General features: G+C 36.4%; 1 long non-coding RNA gene across 6 annotated transcripts in view; it reads right to left on the bottom strand.

Moving 5' to 3' along the window:
* Positions 1-2305: 2305 nt before the first annotated feature.
* The window catches only part of LOC107966699 (uncharacterized), a 46672-nt gene continuing 28031 nt past the window's right edge, over positions 2306-20946 (bottom strand). Inside the window, exons 4-8 of one of the 6 annotated variants that reach the window (XR_010146900.1) lie at positions 20274-20309; positions 19055-19890; positions 12965-13086; positions 8777-9742; positions 2306-7281 (exon numbers count right to left, since the gene is read on the bottom strand). This is a non-coding gene — a long non-coding RNA (uncharacterized LOC107966699). The other 5 variants (XR_010146899.1, XR_010146901.1, XR_010146903.1 and 2 more) reach the window with 5 other exon arrangements.

Genomic DNA, 20946 nt, shown 5'->3' with positions numbered 1-20946 from the left:
AAAATTGATCTGTTGTTACTAAAGCATATTCTCTCAGAGTCAAGTTCACTTAAGGTCTGAGGTACATCCTAGGCTGAGAAACACTCCAGGGCCAAGACCCATGATGTAGCTGCAGCAGTGAAATTGCTGAGCTCTCAAAGGAGAATGGGCTGATGATATATCATCAGGAGATATGATAATGTAAGTGAAAATGCTTTATAAACTATTTCGGGCAATATAAACATCAGGTGTTAGGCATCGTTATTACCTTCTCCATTTACTGAGAGAGATCAACTTACAGACATGACTTCAGCAAGGCCATATAATAAGTCAAGAACAACCTGAAAAAAAGGCAGTTTTTCATTCTGACATTCCTTCCAATATTTATGGATTGCCTTCTACTTGCAAAGTAGCAGTGGGGGAATTAAAATTGTGTCTAAGACACTATCATAATTCGCAAAGAGTTTGCAATCTAATAAGTATGTATACAACAGCATTGTCTACTTTTCTTTAATGGCTCTATGAGTAAAGAATCATTTTCCCTGACTAGGTTTTAAGTTCTTTGAAGGCCCAAAGTAGACTTTTATTTCTTTTGAATTTCTTGACAATGTTCAATAGACTATTGGACATATTGTCCTAAAAAAATGTGGATAGGGAAATAAAAAATAAGCTCTGGAATAGTGTTTAGATTCTCTAAAGTGTTATACAAATGTAAGTTATCATCATTATCTGTGTTTGAAACTTTCTCTAGCGCAACTTGAGAAGACATCTGGACACAGATTTCATTGCTGTAAAATGATTCTGGACCAATAACAACCCAAAGTAATAATACAAAAATATCAACTTTTTTTGAAGATTAATAATATGCTCAGCATTATGTTATATATTTATATGCAGTATCTTATTTATTACCCACAACAATCCTATTAACTTGAAACTTATTATCTCCATTTTATAAATGAACAGACTAAAGTTTAGTGTGAAACCAAAATCACAGGGTGAGTAGCAGAATGGGAAACTGAATTAAGCATTTTAGTTGCCAACACTTGAAAGGTGGTATTACTGGGATCTGAATCTACCTGATTTACCACATAAATAATATCTAGAATTTTAGATCAGTTGAGATTAGTGGTTCTCAATGGAGGATGACTTTGCCACCCAGGGGATTTTTGACAATGTTTGGAGACATTTGAGGACATCACAACTGCAGGAGTCCTGTGGAGCTTAGGGCATAGAAGCTAGGGATGCTGCCCATCATCCTTCCCCACAAAGAGCTGTCCCCCTCCACAAAGAATGATCTGGCTCTGAATGTCCATGGAGAATCCCTGATCTAGACCTCTTTTTCCATGCCTGGATAGTTCTGTTGTAAATTAGTGACTTCCTTCTTATGGCTTAGGCAGTCAAGAAAACGCATGACCTAAAGCCAGCATAAGAGAGTCAAGTATGAGGGTACATTTGTGATCTCAAAGCTTCTGTGGAAGGCAATGCTATGTAGTGTATTTTTTTCCCAGAAGGTAAGAAGAACATCCTCCTTTGATATTTATTACTTTTTGGTTGAATTTGGAATTTGTAAAGGTTAGGTTTATAGGTCGTCTTCCCCCAACAACCACCCCTACTCTTCATCCTAATTTAGACTTATGTCCTATAATTTTCTAAAATATAAAATATAGCTGAAGTCTTTCCTATACTTGAGACTCTTTCCTTTTAATAGTTACATGACTTTATCTATGAGTGGCTAAGATAAATAGCTATAGCAATTTCATGGTACTTAAAGTCACATTTCTTGATAATCTCTGGATTTTCAGGGACCATTAGCGATCCCTGTGTGAATCTTAGAATAATGAAAAGTACATTCTAGAAAAGACTTTAGGTACCCTGCTATTACTGCATTGATTTAGAAACACATTTTTAAATCAATTTTTTTTGCAATTTTAACTTGTAATAAAATGAGTCTTAACCAAAGTGCCCTTTGCAATCTAAATGCTTAGGTTTGAGAACAGCAGGCCAAATTGAGAATTAATTAACATTTTGAAGTCAGAGTGCTATGTTGTTTAATCCTAAATTATACTTCAAATAGGGATTGATTTCTACACTGCAGAAAAACAAGTGTTGCTTCTTCCTGTGCCCCTTTTAATAAAAAATATGGATACAGTGTGTTTTGAGAATAAGATTAAATAATTCAATCATTAAATGTTTTTGATGAAGCCATAATAATATTCTATTACAGAATCCATGTTCTCCAAGTCATCTTTATAACTTTGAGAAAACAATTATTACAGAATAAGACAGAAAACCAACCAATATTGAACACATTAGTATAATTTATGTATTCATAAAACTGATAATAGACATTTATTTCTAAAAATTCTTAAAGTACAGGTAATAATGGAACCAGTCAGCAATTTACCACTTGCAATTAATCACTCTCTTCATATTCACAACATTCAATTTTTCTTGCTATTTGAGAGTAATGATTAATTGATAAAAGTTTAACAAGTGCACTAATAGCAGGTGCTCCTAATTGCAAAGTCTTCAGAATGATTCTCCCCAAACCTACCTTATGCTAATTTGTACAGCATTAGTCATAACACTTTATGATTTTACTTTTAAAACGACTTTTCTTTTAGTCACCCTAATTTAATTAAGAATTTTAACTAGTTACATGTATCAAGAACACCAATGAATTTTAAATTTGTGAGTTTGATTACCATAAGAGATTAACAGGAAGACTCATAAAAATGCACGGCTGCCAATTAGAAGCATCAACACTGTGTAAATTAGAATTTGTTAATTGGTTTAGCAAATGTAAATTCAATTTTTTGAAATTTTATGAACTGAAAAATTGATTATATTTTTTGTGAGCCTCCAGAAATATATTAGTGATGATATTTGTTTCAGTAGTTGCTGAGATTATACTTGTGTTTTAGCTACAAATGTTTCTACTTCATTTATTTCAAAAATATCGACTTTAGCATTCATTTTTCATCCACACGTTTGCCCCTCACTATCCACACTATTAAGTGCATACTTAAGTACACACTTTTCTTTCATCTGTCCTTCCTTTCACCAAGACAGATAAAATATGCATTCTTGGTAAGGTTTGTTATTTTGTACTTTCAATATTAAAGTGCATGTAATTAATTTAGCTTCCTTAACACTATGTGTTTATGACAAAACCTACAGATGCTTTTACAAAAAATACATATTGAGAAAGCATTTCAGGTATGCAGATTAATACTGTTTGCCTCTAGGAAATAGACCCCGCCATCTTGCATTTTATAATTATAAGAAGAACAGAGCTATAGGTTAGTATACATTGTGGAATGGGGAGGTCTCTTAGCAATGGAAGATCAAAATCTATTCTCAGAGAAATACGGACCCAGTCTGAGTGTTAACCTTCAGTCAGTTAACTCCCATGCTGAGTTGCAGTCAAGAAACTGAGGGTAGAAATTAGGACAGGCCTTAAGTATACTTATGGCTGAGTCTATATACTATAAGTGAGAAAGTGGGGAAGAATAGCGCATTGGGTAACTCTGTAAATTTAGCACTCTGAATTTTCCAGATAATTTGACTGATTTGACTTGTGAACACCCTCACTTTGCCTCCTAACTTCTCCAGCCCCTCCCAGAGGTGTATTTGAAATTACAGTTCTAGATAATCTTTCCTAAAGGTTCCAAATTCAGCAGATAATTATTTGGACACTCAAAACCTCTTGCATCAATACACTATCCTAGGCCGGGCACGAGGTCTCACACCTGTCATCCCAGCACTTTGGGAGGCCAAGGCGGGCGGATCACCTGAGGTCAGGAGTTCCAGACCAGCCTGGCCAACATAGTGAAACCCCGTCTCTACTGAAAATACAAAAATTAGCTGGGCATGGTGGTGCATGCCTGTAATCCAGCTACTTGGGAGGCTGAGGCAGGAGAATCACTTGAACCCGGGAGGCGGAGGTTGCAGTGAGCCATGATCAAGCCACTGCCCTCCAGCCTGGGTGACAGAGTGAGACTCATTCTCAAAAACAAAACAAAACAAAAACCCACTATCCTAAATTATAGTATGTAGTACTCTACCCCAATTATCTCCAAAGGACTAAGACACAGAATGAAACCGAAGGGTACAGGAAGAACAAATTTAGCACCTTCCCCTTTGAACAATAGGAGTAGGAAGGGACTTAACATTAATAGAGGATATGCTTCATGCACTTAGTTCTGTACCTCATAGTCTTTAAGCAGGAACTGGAGCCTAGACAGCTAGACATGCCAACCAAGTAAACGCAAGAAGGCCTCTGACAGGGGCCAACTGCTGCAGGAACCCAGGTTTAAGAGATCTTGTCACTAGGAATCAGTTGGGTTGTAGGAAGCAGAGTAGCCCCTGATTACCAAGAAAGAGGTTGGGTTTATTTCTCTAACCCTGATCCCTTCCTTCTTTCTACTCTGCCCTCCCTGTCATAGTCCTCATGTTATGCTATTTTAAAGGAAGAAAGTGGAAACAACCCCAATTTCCAAAAACAATATACTGTTTAAATAAATGTGGATATTAGTGAAATATTATGCAGCTATTAAGATAATAATGAAGACATATATATGTATTGACATGGAAATCTGTGCATGATTAATTCACTGATTCACTAATATTGCCTCATGCCTCTTCTGAGGAAGGCGCTGAACTAGGTACTTCAGTGGAAAAGAAAACAGGCCTGCACTCAAGAAATTTATGTTCTAGTGGTAGATTCAGTTGATGAAAAACTAAACAAACAAACATATAATGTAATTTCGGGAGTTATAATTACCATGAAAAAACATAAAGCAGACTAAGGGGTCACAGGAGGTGGGAACAGCATTTGATTAGATACATATTTGAGAGATTTGGGGCCTAAACAATTCTTTAGGTCAAAAGGGTATGAGATATAAGGATAAGAACTTTCCCAGCAGACGGAGATGTCAGGATGAAAGCTCTGAATTGGGAGTAAAAAGGCCAGATACAAGGTGGAAAGACTTGGGCTGGAAAGGAAGCAAAATAGGAGGTAGGACAAAGAACAGAGAGAAAAACCACCACAATGGCAGTAGGTTGGGGATACTCTAGTACTCTCACTCAACTTTTTGTTTTGAGAATGGTAGAAAGAAAGGAGCATTATATGCTCTGAGCTGGTGGTGATTCTGGGTGTACAAGGCATCTCTCAGTAGTATAGTCTATACATATTAACAACCACCAGTGTCAAATGCATTGTCTCATATGCAGTGGGGCATGGGCAAGTGTGGCTGCACCCTATTTATGTTCATTAAAAATAAAAACACTATGTGGGCCAGTCAGATATATCTGTGAGTTCCTATGTGGGCCTTTTGGCTGGATTTTTTTTTTACCCTCATCTCAAACCTGTTTAGTGACCATTCCAGAACTGAGTGTTCTGGAGGAATCAGAAAATCATGTGTTGCAGTCAAAGGAAACTCTTTGAGTAGGAGATTTTCTCTGGGAGTGCATCAACTTTCCTTTCCAATTTGTCAACCTTTTTTTTCTCTTTCTTGGATGTACCCTAGGACTTTTTCTATAGTAATCAATGCTGTCTGTCAATTTCACTGTTTTAAGACTTCTCTCATAATGTGGTATTGAACATTTATGGTATGTATATAGAGGGATTCTAATTCTCTAATCTCCACTTGGGGTTTTTTGGGGGAATCCTGGGCAAAACTGTTCCACTTGAAGCCACAATTTTATGGGTTATAAATGAGAAGAATAATATTTATCTTTCCCTTGAGATGGCGCAATAGTTGATTAATAAATGCTTAAAGGGTGTTCTGAAGATTACAAGTGTCAGCTACTATTGTGATTATTATTAGCTGATCCTACAATCTGGAAGTACAATGAGCACCAGGTTATGGCTGACTCTTTCATCTTCTGTACATACGTTCTATACACTGGAAGAATTAAATGTAAGCCCAGAGTAATTAATTAATGTTTATGAAGCATGTTGTGAGTCTCAATTTCTCTAAGTGCCAAGTGCAGTTATGAGAAATACCATAGCTTTTATTTCAACCTTGTAGTAATATTAGATTCTGATTGGCTTCATTTTCATTATAGATCATGTACTCAGAGTCTCATTTCTATATTCTGTGCAGTGTCTGCTAGCCTGCTGGTATAAGTGTCCAATAAGGGCAGTAATAAAGTTGTAATCTGTTTTCTTTTTCTTTTGATTCACCTTCACATATATATATATATTTAAATGGACTACACGGGAAGAAAGAGCTCTTTCATTTTTGGCAAAAGATAATTCTAAATCTCTGCTGATGGGAATATGGAATCTTCTTTCTCCTGATTACCAATCAGGAAAATGAAAACTATTTACTCTGAAAAGTCTAGTTGTATCACTTCTAAATCATTTATAGTCCACTAAGTGCTTTGAATAATGGAGGAGCTAGGAGAGCCCCTGATTTAATTTTGTCTCTGTGTTTCTTCAGTATCTTTGTGCTTTCTTGCATTTAGAGGAATAGCACAGAACAGAGGGTTTAGGTGATTTTTTTAAAGAAAGCTATTAAAAGCTTTTACAAGGGACTTCAGCTTTAATAAAACCTCTCTGTATGCCGAAAGGCCAAATCTCCAGGGATCTGGAAAAAAGCAACCTCAAAGTTAAACATTTGCAAAGCAAACTAAATTCATGAGTTTAACATCATTTTTTCCATCTCCCACCCTTATCTTTCTTATAATAAATACAACATTGGTTCAGTATATTCTTTAACCCAATGTCTCTAATAGATAGCAATATCAAATTATAAGAGCACATATTTGCCTGACATTTTAGTTTATAAAATGCTATATTACATATGTATTAGTTTTCTATTGCTGCCCTAACAAAACTACCATAAATTTAGTGGCTTAAAACAATCACTATTCCGTGCCACTGCACTCCAGCCTGGGTGACGGAGCGAGACTCCATCTTAAAAAAAAAAAATCACTATTCATTATTTCTCAGTTTTGTAGGTTAAAAGCCCAGGTTCAGGTTGACACAGCCGGCTGTCTGCTCCAAGTTTCAGAAGGCTGAAATCAAGGTGTCTGAATGGCTCTCTTCCTTTCTGGAGGCTCTGGGAGGGTCTTCACTTCCCATCTTATTCACTTTGTTGGCAGAATTCAGTTCCATACAGTTAGAGGACTATGGTCTCCATTTCCTTGCTGGGTGTTGGCTGGGGTGATTTTCAACTGTTACAGGCAGCCTGCATTCCTTCATTAATGGCCTCATAGTGGATCAAGTCCTTTTCAAGCTTTGAATCTGTCTAATATTCCCTTTTGCCTCATCTCTCCTCTGTTCTCTGCCTGGAAAAAAAAAAAAAACTATTTTAAGAGCTCATGTGCTTTGCCTGAACCCTGCCTGATAATACAGAATAATCTCACCATATCAAGATCTGTAAATTTCACTAAGTCTGCAAGCCCCTTCTGCCATGTAACACAACATATTAGCAGGTTCCAGAGATTAAGGTGTAGACATCTTTGAGGGGAGACTGTTTTTCTGCCTGTAATTCCATAGAATTATCATACCAGGCAAGGTGGACAATATTATCCTAATTTTATAGATGAAGAAATACGGTATTTCAGTAGCATAAATTATTTGGCCCTGGTCAAAGAGCAAATAAATGGCAGAGCCCAAGAGTAATGACTAAAATTCTTTTGTCATTTTTAGTTATTTTTGCTTTTAATAAACATTTAAAGGGCTCATGGTAAGTGTCGGATTTCTATATCAAATATGAGAATACAGGGATGAAAGATGTCTCTGAATTTAACAGGTTCATAATCTTACAGGCAACACTGAGAAATGTCCAAGAAATTTAATATAGTTTGTAAAGGCTTGATGAAGAACACAGGAGTATAATCTCAGGGAGTAAAATAATTGGGCATTAAGAAAACCTTTACAAAGAAGGTGATCTTTGAAAAGTCTCCTTCAAACCACATAGGAGTTCATCAGTTAGATAGCCAAGGTATAGTGGGAACAGCATATGTAAATGCTTGGTGTCAAGAAATGCTAGGGCTTCTTCAAGACCCAGCAAATGAGGTGAATGGCACCAGTAGAGAGGAACTGACAGATAAGCCTGTGAAGGTGGGTATAGCTATACTGTGAAGAACGTTTTAAACAGCACTGTACACCTCCATGGTAAGGAAGAGTTGAAGCATTTAAGCCAGGGTTGACATATTCCAATATGCATATCAGAAAGGTATAAAATAGGGGACTCAATAAAATGAGCTGAGATGGTGAACAATGGTGATCATTAAATTTAAGGCACTTGCTAGGTATTTTGAAGATTACAAAAAATATAAATGATACATAGGTCCCCACAGAGTTTTTCGTCTTATGTCAAAACCCTTGGTTGCAAGGAACAGAAACCCGATTCAAACTAACATTAGCTAGAAAAGCAGAATATGTTGTTGATTCACATTACTGAAAATCATGGGGCAGATGACTTCAGGCAGAGCTGGATCCAGAGGCTCATTTGATGTCATCAAGGGTCTATCTCTCTCCATCTCTGACTTCTGTCCTCCTCTTTTCTGGAATCACTTCAGAGAACTTTCCTTTATGTTGCAGCAAAGATGGCCACAGCAATTTTTGGATTTGCATTATCCATACAGCTAATAATCCCAGAGAGAGGAGCAGTTCCTTTCTCCCACCACCCATATTATTCTGAAAAAATGGACTCTGATTTGTCTTGCTTACACATGCCCAGCAATGGACAAATTACTCTGTTTACAGGGATAGCATACTCTAAATAGCTTAACTTAGTTATACACCCACTTCTGTATCAGGGAAAATGCAACCAACCTTATGTGTTGGAGTCAGAGCATTTCCTGAAATAGACAAATGACAGATTTCCTGAAGCAGAGAACGACAGTTAGGCAAATATAATAGGTCTCCAACACACAAGCGTACAAATCACCAGAGAGTGTTATTAAAATGCAGCCTGTGGGCCGGGTGCGGTGGCTCACGCCTGTAATCCCAGCACTTTGGGAGGCCGAGGCGGGCGGATCACGAGGTCAGGAGATGGAGACCATCCTGGCTAACACGGTGAAACCTCGTCTCTACTAAAAATACAAAAAATTAGCCGGGCGTGGTGGTGGGTGCCTGTAGTCCCAGCTACTGGAGAGGCTGAGGCAGGAGAATGACGTGAACCCAGGAGGCGGAGCTTGTGGTGAGCAGAGATCGCGCCAATGTACTCCAGCCTGGGCGACAGAGCGAGACTCCGTCTCAACAACAACAACAACAACAACAACAACAACAACAACAAAATGCAGTTTGTGATTCAGTAGTACTGGAAGAAGGCCTGAATTTCTGCATTTTTTTCAAAGCTCCTAGGTGATGCTGATGCTATTGGTCCACGGCCCATATTTTGGGTAACAAGGCACTATACTATCTATTGGGGTAGCCAAGCCGAGCATGTAAAAAGATAACCATAATAATAAAAAATGCAAGTTGTGATTCAAGGTGATGACAGAAGAGAGGTAAAAAGGGGGATTATCAAACAAATTTCAACGACAATGGGTACCCCACAGTAACACAAAGAAGGATATCCTCTAGGATACATTAAAAGCGTCAAACTGTGGTCTGCAGTTAACCTGATAGGTTTTCAAGGGGTCCATGAGGCCAAAACTGTTTTCATAATAATATTAAGATGTTATTTTATTCTTTTTCCCACGCTGACATGTAGTGATGATTGTACAAAAGCGATGGTAAGTCAAACTGCTGGCACCTTGAACAGTAGTGATAGTTTCATCACCGACATGCCCTCACCTTATTAAAAAAAGGAAGAAAACAAGAAATGTCACTTTTGTTAAAAAATGTACCCAATGAAGCAGACAACATTGTTAATTCATTAAATCCCAATCCTGAATTTTATTAGATATTTTTAACATTCTGTGTATTGAAATGGGAATTATGTATAACATTCTGCTGTATGATGGTCTTCAAGAGGAAAAACACTTGTGAGATTTGAGTTACAAGCTCAAGTAGCCACTTTTTCATTGAACACATTTATTACGTGTGAGAGTGACTGACAGATTATGGCTATTTTGACTTTGGTATTTGGATGTTTTCTTAAAAATCAATGAATGAGTCTCCTACTTCAAAAAATGATAGCTTTCATTCTTAATAATAACATTAGAGCTTTCCAGCAAACATTAGAACTTTGAAAAATATGTCCCCATGATCTTGATGGCATCTTAGTTCTGAAAAGCTTAGGCGTTAAGACTGATGGTATATTAATAAACACAATTTTAAAGTTGCTGTGTAATCATTTGGTTGATTTACATCATTCAGTGAGTCAAATTTTCCAAATGGCCAATGCACCATGTTGCAAAGTTATTTGTACGTGAAAAATCCATTGGAAGTGCAAGACAGACACATAGACATCGCTACAATATGTACCAAAAATTCACTGATGTGGTTCCAGATTCCATATTGCAACTAAACTTTAAGAAACTATCTCTTTCCAAGTTTAGTTCCAAAGAAGGGTATCCACAATTATCTTACAAAATGAGTAAAGTACTCTTCTCTTTCCAAAATACATATCTGTGAGGGCCAGATTGTCTTCACATACTTCAACCTAAACATATATTGCAACAGATTGAATGCAGTAGCTGATATGAGAATTCAACTTCTCTGAAATCAGGCATTAGGGAATTAGCAAAAATGTGAAACAATGCCATTCTTGTCAAAAATGATTTCTTTTTGGGCCTTGGAAAACATAGTCATTTTGTCATAAAACTATTTCATTTATTTTAGCATGCATTTGGTTTAATGTTATTTTTAATAGCATTAAAGTAGAAATATTTAAAATTTTTCCTCAGTCAAAAATTTTCTAATTAGGTAAATGTTTATTGGTATAATCTACATAAATAAAAGCTCTTTGGGATTCTTAATAGCTTTTAAGACTATAAAGTGGTCCTGAGACCAAAATGTGTGTGAACTACTGGGCAAGGCTAATCAGAAAAACCTGAGATTGCCAGGTTTTTACTACCTTTTAATTATGGAGTATATTATAATAGCACAAAACCATGGGTCCTTATTCCTTGAATAAGCTTCCATCATCTAGTTGGGTGTTGTTAATCTTTTGGATAAGGTATTTGGAATAGGCCCTGTGCTTTAAAAATATTTCAGACAAAAAAAAAAAAAAACCACAGAAGTAAAAAACAATACCCATAAATAAATATAATTAGTCTCATTTAAATGCCACAGAGTATAATACAGCATTAAATGTTTGTACTTTTACTTAAAATGTGATTCTTCAAAATAAAATTTAGAGATCAAGTCTCTCACATTTCTGAAATAAATACTATTTGGCAGGGCTTCTGTTTGTCCCAGTTTTCTTTCTCTTTCTAGCTCCTTCCTTCCTTCCTTCCTTCCTTCCTTCCTTCTTTCCCTCCTTCCTTCCTTCCTTCTTTCCCTCCTTCCTTCCTTTCTTCCTTTCTTTCCCTCCCTTCCTTCCTCCCTCCCTCTTCCCTCTCTCCCCCTCCCTCCCTCTTCCTCCCTCCCTCCCTTCCTGCCTCTCTCCCTTTCTTCCTTCCTTTCCCTTCTTTCTTTTTTCTTTCTTTCTTTTCTTTCTTTCTTTTTCTTTCTTTCTTTTTTCTCTCTCTTTCTTTCTCTTTCTTTCTCTCCCTTCCTTCTTTTCCTTCCTTCCTTCCTTATCTCTTTCTTTCTTCCTTCCTCTTCTTTCTTTCTTGCTTCTTCCCTTCCTCCCTCCCTGCCTCCCTCTCCCTCCCTGCCCTCTTTCTTTCTTTCTTTTTCTTTCTTTTCTTTCTTTCCCTTCCTTCCTTCCTCCCTTCCCTTCTCCTTCCTTCCTCCCTTCCCTTCTCCTTCCTTCCTCCCTTCCCTTCTACTTCCTTCCTCCCTTCCCTCCTCCTTCCTTCCTCCCTTCCCTTCTCCTTCCTTCCTCCCTTCCCTTCTCCTTCCTTCCTTCCCTCCCTCCCTTCCTCCCTCTCTCTCTTTTCTTTTCTTTTCCCTTTCTTTCTTTTTTCTTTCTTTCTTCCTTCCTTCATTCCTTCCTCCTTCCTTCCTTCTTTTTTTCTTTTCTTTCTTTCTTTCTCTTTGCTTTGCTACTGCTTTTTGAGATGTCAAAACACACTTAAATAGTTGTTGAGAGTTGGTCCTCATTTTTCAGTACTTTCCTTTCCCTTTAATGCTAAACTAAAGGTTGGGTCACTAGAGGGTTGGTTGATAGATATATTTTACCTGAGATTACCACCTCAGGATGAGGTCATAAAGCTTATTATGTGAATGGTCATATTTCTTCCACCTGAAAACAAAGCTTTAGAAAAAAAACTTTAGCATTCCCCATAGGAAGATTTGTACCACTTGCTATTTATCACATATTATTTTAGATGCCTTACAAATGTTGACACATTTAAACCTCTTAACAATATTATGAAGAACCTATGAAGACATTGGAGCCCATGGAGGTTAAGTTACTCATTCAAGATCATACAGCTATTGAGTGATAGAGAGCCCAGGCAATCTGACTCCAGACATGTGTCCATAACCGAAGACATTATGCTGAATTAGTGTGTTGGAGATCATTTAAAAAACAATATTTCAAATGAAGAGTTGCTTAATTTTGGTGGGAATAATCTTAATTAGGATTTACTTCTTCATTGGACACATACCCTTGTGCTTGTAAGGCTTCCAAGAAGAGATTCAGGAGAGGTTTAGGTCACGGGAGATACAACTTAAAATAATTTAGAGTTTGTGGAAATCTAGTAATGCTCCTCAAACGTTGCCAGCAAAATACCCACCAAAAGTATGCAAAAGTGTGCAAACCTGGATTCTCTGTTACAAATGACAAAATGTCTCTGAAATTTCATACTTTATCTTGTTTTCGAAGTTTGCATATGATAATACTTTAATATGAAAATCATGTTTTAAGTTACTCCTCAATGAATAAAAATAATCATCCAAGAGATCAGCTGCCACAATCTTTTGTAGCTTGGAGTGGCTCCTGGCACATTGTACCAATCTTACCTGGAGAAACCTAGCTCCATAGAATACTTTTGGAAGACCATGGAGTATTTGTTTTTCTGTGTCTCCTCTTTGTGCACTACTGCTCAGGCACTCCATACCAGCCAGAATTTGGTTGCCCAGTTCTAAATAAAATGTTAAGAAGAGGGCTCCATGTGAGAAACTGTGTACACTAAGTAGGTTTAGTGAAGTCACCCAACGGTCCTTCTTTAACTTATGCCAGTAGTTGCAGTATCAAAAGTCTAAAGAGATTAACCAGGTAACTTGAATGAATGAAATAGGTCAGGTATGCGTATTATAGGAAATGTTGGAGACTCAGATAAATGGAAGGCATATGCACTATTTAATGTGAGATAAAGTACACACCTCCAGCCCACTAAGAATGGGGATCAGGTCGCCACATGTTTTGATCTTTAAAAAATTAGAGAAACAATTTAAATTATTATCTGAAATTTTTTGATTTTGGTAAAAAATACAGTTTTATAAAATATGTGGACAACAAACGAGTTTCACACCTATATGTTTTATCAACTTTCAGTAAAGGTAACACCATTTACATTGCACAATTATGTATGTCATCGATTGTTAAGTAGGCACTCTCTGGCTGCATGTGTGTCAGAGAAAGGGTGAGAAGAGAAACTTTTGCCCTCTGATCATCTTAAAGTTTTTGTTTCTGTCTACTTACAAGTCCCAAGAGGAGAATTAGGATGTCTCTTTCTGAATAGGATAAAGAATGACCTCTTTAACACATTGATGGTATCATCCTCTAAGGAACATACATTTCTTTTATTCTCTCTCTAATGGAAAAGTGGAACAACTTTTTCCCATCCTCTGAAAAGTTCTCTGTATGTTGAAATAGTTACTAAGGCTCTCCTTGTTCACGTTTTTGCTTTCGTCAGACAAAATAACCACAAATCCTAAAGTATTTCTTTAAAGAATTCTTTTCTTCTTTCTTTTTAATTATTTTCACTGTAGAACTATGGACCCTCTTCAAGTTTCCCATAGCTTTCTTACAACATGGTTGCTCTGGAATAGCTTGTCCTCATAAGAGTTTAGCCAAAGCTAAATATGAAGAGAACATTATTTGCAGTTACATTTTATGTCTTTGTGTTATTTTCAAACAGCATTGCATTTCTGACTGATATGTAACTTATAATCTGCTGCAATCCCTACATCATTTCCACTATATTTATGCATAGCCAGTTCTTTCTTTTTTTGTCCCATAATTTGTAACTTTAACTGCCTTATAATTCATCTTATATACTTCCCTTTCTGTTTATTTTTTTCTCCATTCTGTGTCCAGAATGTTGGAGCTTTAATGGCTATACCTACATGGTGCCCAATACATAATAGGTGCTTAAGACAGGTTTAATGAATGAAATAACTAAACCAAGATTAGGCAATATATCCCACAATAATTTTTATTGGCTCTAACGCAATATAGATTTATTGAATCTAGTAAAATCTAGTAGAACCTTTTTCCATACTTGACCAAACGTTTGGACTTTATCTAGAGAAAGATCTTTGTTTAAGCCTTGGCTCTTGCTTCTTATTAGCAAGATTTTTAGTTTGGAAAAATCATTCAAAGTCTCTAAGCCTTTGTTTTCTCCTCCAGAAAGTGTGTATAATAATAGCTACCTTTGAAGTTATTGTGACGTTTATATGAGATATTGCACGTAAAATGCTTTAAAGTGTTCTTGATACATAGCAAATTCCCCCAAAATGCTAACTCATAAGAAAATGTAACACCCAAACCACTATATGTGGATTAGCTAAACAGAGGGATGTTTTTCTCAGCTCATGTTTTCCCTTCTGAAAGGATTTATGCTGGAAATTATTTTTGGACTCTTAAGAATTATTCTTCAAGGTATTCTCTCTTGATACTTAACTTTCTCATCTTTCTTCTCAAATTGAATGCATAGCACACATGTTTAGTCCCAGAAAATACTCACTACAAAATGTTAAGACTTCAAAATCAGCAGTAGCATCAGTTTCATCTTTTCCTATTATCTTGAGATAAGATAATAGAAAAAGAGATAAGAATCTAAATGGAAAGAATAGTCCACTGATGCAATAAAATAAATGTATAACTGCCATTGAAATACTTCAGAGAAGAATAAAATTTTTGAGAATTCAGTGAAGAGGGATGGTACCTTTGGAAAAAAGGAATCAGGTCTTATACAGAGTGTGTGCTCAAGGAGATATAGGGTAAATGTCTCTTGGGTGATGATGGCAGAGATGGGGGTGATGATGGCAGAGCTGGTAGTGATGATGATATGGGTGAGTTACCATAACACGGAAAAGAGGGCTTGACCCCTACAGGAACAACAGAGTATTCGATATTCCAGTGAGTATCCGAGTATGGCAAAGCTTTAGGAATGTAAAAGTAAGAGGAAATGACAGTTCAGAAGTGACTCACAGCCACATGAAAATAACAAACCGACAGACTTCATGGATGCTAAAATTCACAATTTAAAAATGGCCACCTGACACGCATGCCTCAGCAGATGTTGTAGTTTAAAGTGAAGATTTACAGTTTCTTTGGCAGGAAGTGAGTTGCTCAGGAAAAGGATTTTTATAAGGCTTCTTAATTGTCATCAGATGATAGGATTTAGGGATGGCATTTGTTAGCACAAGTTGCTATAAGGTGGTAACTTACACAAAGTTTACATTAAGCTTAGGATTCATAATGACGATTTTCAAAATCCAGATAACCTTGCAAGGCAATTTTCATTTTCAGCCACTGTAGAACATTATTTCCTACTCAGAACAACTTCAAAATTATATGTCCCATGGACACACTGAATTTCATTTTTATACCTTTCTAGTTTTACCTACACTGGGAAAATGGTCATTGACCTGAGACAAATAAAAATCAGAAGATCCTAGAGTTATTACTCTTATTGTTAGGCTTATTCTTGGATTACATTTTTTTTCATATTGAGAAATACAACACCCTTAAAATTATAATGTGCCAGTGGCCCTAATATTTGGAGAGTCAAATTGTATATGGATCCACTTGGGATAATTGCATATGCATGTGTCTGGAAAAATAGTGAAACTGAAACTAGTTTAAGAATCAAATTGCAAAATTTTGTTTTGGTTCTACCATTCATTATCTGTGTGTCATTTGTTAGGCAAATACTTTGACCCTTACTTCTCCCTTTAGTCAAATGGAAATGATTTCACAATGGCTTCACAGTGCTGTTTGATAGGACAAAGGAAATAATGTAAGGTCATTGAAAAACCACAAGGGTTGAGGAAACATGCATAAGGCACTACCATTACTAGCTACTAATACTGCTTCTACTACTGTTATTACTGCTATTATAACTGCTGCCACCATCACTAACAGTATTACTTTCGTCTTGGGTTTGATTTGAGTAGCTATTTCTTATCCTGGGTTCGAAGGTGAGTAATATATAGATATGCAACATATATACTATATTCCTCTGATACCTGTATAACTAAAACAGTGGAAGATTAGGTAAAACATAGTAATATGCTTTTACATATTTACTTTTAACAAAATACATACCAATTGTAAAAAAGGGTCAAAAATAATACAAAATTATGATGTAAAAAGTGAAGTATTTGAATAAATAAACAGAGGGCTCTCCTCTGTTATCCTTTCCCAGTTCCATTCCCTAGAGGTTATTCAGTCTATGCTTTTTCAGTGTACTTCTCTCAAGGCTGGTTGTTTCGGGAATGAAATAAGTACATCTTGGGTGTAAACACTGTTCCAGCTATGCAAGTGTCTACACAAGTAAGCAAGTCAGCAAGTTAGTCTTCAAATACTTGGCCTTCTAGTGGGAAGACAAACTATCTTAAAACATCATCATTAACAAATAGATTTTGAGTGCCTGTTACCTACAGGGTGGAGTACTGGTTACACTGAGAAGTACGGATTCTCAGCTTTCCTTTTTCTTAACCTTCATACAGGCTGTTGTTCTCTTCTATCTATATTCAGCATATAGCATCACTCCTTTTATTTTAAATAGATTTTCAGCTTATCTCACAGCTCTAAGTTTATAATTTATTTGTTCTGGAATGTGTTCCTTATGACGTATAGAGAGTCGCTGATTTCAGTGATCCCATATACCTGAGTTCTTTTGCGGGTTGCCTAAAGAGAGTGAATAGCATTTGTTTTAAATGGAGTGGCTGGAGATCTGAGTGAAAGACAGGATCTGGTAGGCAGGTATGTAAACGGGCCTGCCACAGATTGCCTAAGTTGGCTAGATTGGGCTAAAATCTGGTTTCTGATATTGGTATGACTAAGGTTATGTATGGCTGGCACAGGTGAGGGCATAGAGGGATGCTGGGCCAAGAAGACGTTAAAAACATGCTTTAACTTAAAATTAGAGCTTAAGCATGTCTCCATGTACATTTAAATGACTTTACAAGAGTCAAGAATATGCTATAATTGCCCTAACCATTTACCATTCTGCATTATATTATTTCCAGCATTCTGTTATGAATAATGGCTGTAAGGAATGCCTTTGGGCATACATATCTCTTCACATTTATACTAATTTCTTTATAATAGAGTCCCTAAGGTAGAAGTTCAAGTCAAAGGTTATAAAAATGGTAATGACATAGTTACAATTTTTATATCACCTAACTACCAGACCACAACAATTTAACTCACAATCATTAATGCTCGAGATGGCCTGTCTCACGGGTTCCTCCTCCTCACCCTACCCCCTGCAGATTCTTCTTTAGTTAATCTCTGCTAATTTGATAGGACAAAAAAGGGATTGTGTTCCCATTTTCTTGATTGCCATATCTATTAAATATTACTATTTCTTCCTTTGTGAATTGCTGATTGGTATGGAAATCCTCATACAAACCTTAACAATTTGTATGAGCTTTTTATATAGAAGTGATCTCAATCCATTGTGATACTTATTGTAATATTTTTTTCAGTTTATTTTTGCCTTTTAATTTGAATTATATTTCATTTATAGAATAACAATTATTTTATGAGAATATAAACAAAAAATAAAATTCTAAGCCCTGCTGACCCCTCTTTTTGGCCAAGGGCATTCCAAAGTTAACCTGAAAAACTAGTTCAGGCCGTGATGGAAAGTGGAGGTCAGACATGCCTCATTATACTCTCCTCCCATTGGAATTCAGGCACCATGACCTACCAGCATCGACATTAAAAAAGAAATCTTAAGACTGACAAAACAGACTTTTTGTAGCAATGATACCAAATTCCAACCTGACTAGCATAGCATCACATGACAGATAACAGGCCCTGAAAAGAATCAAAGCATTTTACCCCAAAATATATTTCTTTGACATATTTTCAAATGGCCCTTCGTTTAATAAGAAGAAATTTACCATTTATGTCTCTGAAGCCAAATAGCTGGAGGTTTCATCTACATAATAAGAACCTTGGCTTCCACAAACCCCCTTATCTTAACTCCAGGAATTTCTTTCTGCTGATTTCAACTCTTCAGGCAAAACAACTCTTTCAAAGATTTGCCAGTCAGGAAATCTTTGAATCCATCTATGAACTGGAACACCCCCCTCCCTCCCACCCCTGCTTTGAGATGTCCTGCCCCTCCAGGCTGAACCAATATACACCAACATGTATTGATTGATACTTGTCTGTAACTTCTGCCCACCTAAAATGTATAAAATCAAGCTGTGACCCAACCTTCTCAGGACCTTCTGAAGCTGTTCATGGGCCCGTCCTTAAACTTGGCAAAACAAACTTCTAAACTGATTGAGAGAGAGGAGTCTCAGATACTTTTTGCTTTATAAAATCAAATAAGTGATCTTTTAAATTATGTCATTTCTATTAAACAATGTAATAAATTAAAGATGATAATGCAAGATCACTTAATAACTCTAAACTACTACTACTAGTATTATTATTAGTATCGCTACTAGTACTAATATTACTAATGCCACCACCACCACTATCATCACCATTTTCATTTGGACTATACAGAATAAAATGTGAAAGTCTGTCTTCATCTCCCCCACTCACCCAAACCCAAATCAGAGATAACTACTAGCAGTTTGATGTATATCCTTTAGAACTTTTCTTTTATATGAATTTGCAATCTTCTTTACACTTACCCTTCTCATCCCATCAGTCATTGAATCCAGTGGATGCAACTTTCAAACTGCATCTTTAATTTCCCGTGTATTTTTGTTTCAAAGCCGCTTTTATAGTCCAAGTCATCATCATCTCTTACAATAGCCTAAAAGTGGCTTCCAACTTCAATTCTGTCTTCTCAACAATGCATTATCTTCACAGTGGTCCACAATGATCATTTAAAAATGCACTTTCCTTTCAAGCCATGGAGTAGTTTTCCATTACAATTAGATTAAAACACACATCCTTAACCAGTTTATAAGGCCCTGCAGGGACTGGCTCCTGCCTGTTCCTCCAGTTTCCTGCATTACCTCTTTTCTGCTTACCAACAGTATTTTTATTTTTTATTTCCTTGAAGCTGTTTTCCTACTCAAGCCACATACTATTTCCTCTCCTCGGGATGCTCTTTCCTCCCTATTCTCTTTGCCTAACTAACTCCTACTCATTCTTCGCATTAAAGATTACTTCTTCAGATTTGTCTTTTCTCAGTTTTACCAAACTAATTACATTTCTCTTTTCATACTTTGAGTTTTCCGTTGTAATAGTAATATCAATTATTAATAAACAATCATTTGTGTAATTGTTTACTTAACTAAACAATTTGCATTCCTCAGTAGGTCATAAGTTCCATGAAAGCTAGGACACGGTCTCTGTCTTATTCACTTATTTGTAGGGGGTAGGGAAGGTTACTATCCAGGATAGGGCCCCAGGAAAACTTCTGAAGTGCTGAAAATGTTTTAGATCTTCATTTGAGTTGTAGGGACAGAAAGGGTGTGATAACTTTCCTCAACCATCATAAGGGTCACAGCTGATACTCCTATAACAAAAGACAAGTTTACAAGAGAAAAACATCAATTTATTTAATCAAAGTTTTTTTTGTGACATGGAAGCCTTCAAAAATGAAGACTCAAAGACTCAAGGGGAAACTGTCTGTTTTTGTCCTTAAACTGGGGACAGCCATGTAGAAATGTGATTGGACAAAGAGGTATCATCTAATTAATGGTGATACACTCAGGTGAGGAAGCCAGTAAGGCCTATCCATGCAGACTCTTCTTGGCTTCTCTGTGTAGCATCCTTTCCTCATGGGTATGGGGCTGGTCCCCTCTGGAATGAGGGTATTCAAAAGAGAAGGGAGAGAGTAACTTTTGTAGGTTTTAGGACTTGCTGTGGGGGAGAGGGCTTCCAGTTTCTATGACTTACCTTGGGAAGGGAAATTCTGGTTGCTTTGACTCACTTCTGTGGAGAAAGGAGTGGGAGACAGGAGAGCAAGAGAAGGTCAGAGAGAACTTGCTTTTGAGGCCCTTCCAGTGTTCTTCAGTTCACAGTACTCAGCATGTCAAAGTGCCATACTTATAGGGTATCATTTTCTGAGCCCCACAGAGTGATGGTTACAGAAATGATGACATTTATTTTTACATGTATATAAATATATAAATTTGTAAAAACTCTTAAGGTTTGTGAAATTTATTATATATACATATATTATTAATATTATATATATTCATCAAGTAATCAAAGACATACACATTTCAAATTTTCATAGTGAGTGGCAGATTGTGCTTCGGAAGCTATAACAATTTATATTCCACCAACAGATATGAAGATACTCTTTTCCAACAATATGACAAGCAAAAGGTAGTGTCTCATTGATTCCCAAATTTTCTTCTTTGATTATTAGTAAAATTGAACTATGATGATATTTTCAATCCATTTGGGACTTATTTCAGTATATAATATAAGGATTAAATTTATTTTTTCATCCTGTTGTCCCAGAATCATTTATTGAATAATCTTTCCCTTCCTCTTTGATTTGTTATGCCATTAATCTTTATCATATTTGATGATGTCAATGGCCTTGATAATATAATACATT

Source organism: Pan troglodytes, chromosome 8 (assembly GCF_028858775.2).
Source record: "Pan troglodytes isolate AG18354 chromosome 8, NHGRI_mPanTro3-v2.0_pri, whole genome shotgun sequence".
NCBI lineage: Eukaryota > Metazoa > Chordata > Mammalia > Primates > Hominidae > Pan > Pan troglodytes.
Note: the sequence above shows the minus strand (reverse complement) of the source record. Positions and strands in the feature narration are given on the sequence as shown.